The sequence below is a fragment of the Triticum dicoccoides genome, chromosome 5A, assembly GCF_002162155.2.
Source record: "Triticum dicoccoides isolate Atlit2015 ecotype Zavitan chromosome 5A, WEW_v2.0, whole genome shotgun sequence".
Lineage (NCBI taxonomy): Eukaryota > Viridiplantae > Streptophyta > Magnoliopsida > Poales > Poaceae > Triticum > Triticum dicoccoides.
In genome coordinates this window covers 638,781,353-638,784,939 of record NC_041388.1, presented here as the reverse complement: position 1 = coordinate 638,784,939, position 3,587 = coordinate 638,781,353, and positions in this window count along the sequence as shown.

The window sequence follows — 3,587 nt, the reverse complement described above, 5'->3', positions numbered from 1 at the left end:
ATAATTGTGCTCAAGTGCTAGAAGAAGAAATCTATAAAATGTTTGGCACTAAATCTTTGAATGATGAGCATGATTGCAATGTTGTTAGTACGAATTGTTTGAATATCCATGATACTAATGATGATTGCACTAGTTATGATGAAAATGTCTCCTATAAACATGTCAATTTTTGTGGAGTGCATTGGGTTTGTAAGTACACACCAAATAGAGAAGATAGATATTGCAAGAAGCATAAGTACTTAGAAACTAAACTGTTGCAAGAAAGGCTAGATGATTGTGCTGCAAATTTAAATTTTCTTGGCCATACTTGTGAGCTTTGTAATGAACGTGGTCATTTAACTATCCGATGCAAATTGTTTCATGATCTAATCATGTCCAAAAATTGTGATGACTTGATTGTTGGGGAACGTAGCAGAAATTCAAAATTTTCCTACGTGTCACCAAGATCTATCTATGGAGAAACCAGCTACGAGTAGAAGGAGAGTGCATCTACATACCCTTGTAGATCGCTAAGCGGAAGCGTTCAAGTGAACGGGGTTGATGGAGTCGTACTCGTCGTGATTCAAATCACCGATGATCAAGTGCCGAACGCACGGCACCTCCGCGTTCAACACACGTACAGCCCGGTGACGTCTCCCACGCCTTGATCCAGCAAGGAGAGAGGGAGAGGTTGAGGAAGACTCCATCCAACAGCAGCACAATGGCGTGGTGGTGGTGGAGGAGCGTGGCAATCCCGCAGGGCTTCGCCAAGCACCATGGGAGAGGAGGAGTAGGGAGAGAGGTAGGGCTGCACCAAGAGGGAGAGAACTCATGTGTATGGCAGCCCCAAAACTCATCTATATATAGGGGGAAGGGGGGGCTGCGCCCCCTTTAGGGTTTCCCACCCCCAAGGGGTGCGGCCAGCCCTAGATGGCAAAGGGGAGGCGGCCAAGGGGGGAGAGGAGAGGGAGGCGCACCAATATGGGCCTTAAGGCCCATCTGGACTAGGGTTTGCCCCCTCCCACTCTCCCTTGCGCCTTGGCCCCCTTGTGGGGGGCGCACCAGCCCTCCTAGGGGCTGGTCCCCTCCCACACTTGGCCCACGCAACCTTCTGGGGCAGGTGGCCCCACTTGGTGGACCCCCGGGACCCTCCCGGTGGTCCCGGTACAATACCGATATCGCCCGAAACTTTTCCGGTGACCAAAACAGGACTTCCCATATATAAATCTTTACCTCCGGACCATTCCGGAACTCCTCGTGACGTCCGGGATCTCATCCGGGACTCCGAACAAACATTCGGTAACCACATACAAGCTTCCTTTATAACCCTAGCGTCATCGAACCTTAAGTGTGTAGACCCTACGGGTTCGGGAGACATGTAGACATGACCGAGACGTTCTCCGGTCAATAACCAACAGCGGGATCTGGATACCCATGTTGGCTCCCACATGTTCCACGATGATCTCATCGGATGAACCACGATGTCAAGGACTTAATCAATCCCGTATTCAATTCCCTTTGTCTATCGGTATTTTACTTGCCCGAGATTCGATCGTCGGTATACCGATACCTTGTTCAATCTCGTTACCGGCAAGTCACTTTACTCGTTCCGTAACACATCATCCCGTGATCAACTCCTTGGTCACATTGCGCATATGATGATGTCCTACCGAGTGGGCCCAGAGATACCTCTCCGTTTACACGGAGTGACAAATCCCAGTCTCGATCCGCATAAAATAATAGATACTTTCGGAGATACCTGTAGTGCACCTTTATAGTCACCCAGTTACGTTGTGACGTTTGATACACTCAAAGCACTCCTACGGTATCCAGGAGTTACACGATCTCATGGTCGAAGGAAGAGATACTTGACATTGGCAAAGCTCTAGCAAATGAACTACACGATCTTTTGTGCTAGTCTTAGGATTGGGTCTTGTCCATCACATCATTCTCCTAATGATGTGATCCCGTTATCAACGACATCCAATGTCCATAGCCAGGAAACCATGACTATCTGTTGATCACAACGAGCTAGTCAACTAGAGGCTCACTAGGGACATATTGTGGTCTATGTATTCACACGCGTATTACGATTTCCGGATAATACAGTTATAGCATGAATAAAAGACTATTATCATGAACAAAGAAATATAATAATAACTTATTTATTATTGCCTCTAGGGCATATTTCCAACAGTCTCCCACTTGCACTAGAGTCAATAATCTAGTTCACATCGCCATGTGATTAACACTCACAGGTCACATCGCCATGTGACTAATACCCAAGAGTTTACTAGAGTCAGTAGTCTAGTTCACATCACTATGTGATTAACACTCAATGAGTTTTATGTTTGATCATGTTGCTTGTGAGAGAGGTTTTAGTCAACGGGTCTGAACCTTTCAGATCCGTGTGTGCTTTACAAATCTCTATGTCATCTCCTAGATGCAGCTACCACGCTCTATTTGGAGCTATTCCAAATAACTGTTCTACTTGGAGCTAGTCTAAATTGTTGCTCCATTATATGTATCCGGTATCTCTACTTAGAGCTATCTGGATAGGTGTTAAGCTTGCATCGACGTAACCTTTACGACGAACTCTTTTACCACCTCCATAATCGAGAAAATTCCTTAGTCCACTAGTTACTAAGGATAACTTTGACCGCTGTCCTATAATCCATTCATGGATCACTCTTGTACCCCTTGACTGACTCATGGCAAGGCACACTTTCGGTGCGGTACACAGCATAGCATACTGTAGAGCCTACGTCTAAAGCATAGGGGACGACCTTCGTCCTTTCTCTCTTTTCTGCCGTGGTCGAGCTTTAAGTCTTAACTTCGTACCTTACAACTCAGGCAAGAACTCCTTCTTTGATTGGTCTATCTTGAACACCTTCAAGATCATGTCAAGGTATGTGCTCATTTGAAATTATTATTAAGCATTTTGATCTATCCTTATAGATCTTGATGCTCAATGTTCAAGTAGCTTAATCCAGGCTTTCCATTGAAAAACACTTTCAAAATAACCTTATATGCTTTCCAGAAATTCTACATCATCTCTGATCATCAATATGTCAACAACATATACTCATCAGAAATTCTATAGTGCTCCCACTCACTTCTTTGGAAATACAAGTTTCTCATAAACTTTGTACAAACCCAAAATCTTTGATCATCATCAAAGCATACATTCCAACTCCGAGATGCTCACTCTAGTCCTTAGAAGGATTGCTGGAGCTTTGCATACTTATTACCATCTTTCGGGATTGAAAAAACCTTCCGGTTGTATCACATACAACCTTTCCTCAAGAAAATCGTCGAGGAAACAATGTTTTGACATCCTATCTGCAAGATTTCATAAATAATGCAGTAACTGCTAATCCAATTCCAACAGACTCTTAGCATCGCTACGAGTGAGAAAATCTCACCGTAATCAACTCCTTGAACTTGTCGGAAAATATATTAACGACAAGTCGAGCTTTCTTAATGGTAATTCTTACCATCATTGTCTGTCTTCCTTTTAAAATCCATCCGTACCCAATGGCCTTACGACCATCAAGTATTTCTTCCAAAGTCATGGATCCGTTCTCGGATTTTATGGCCTCGAGCCA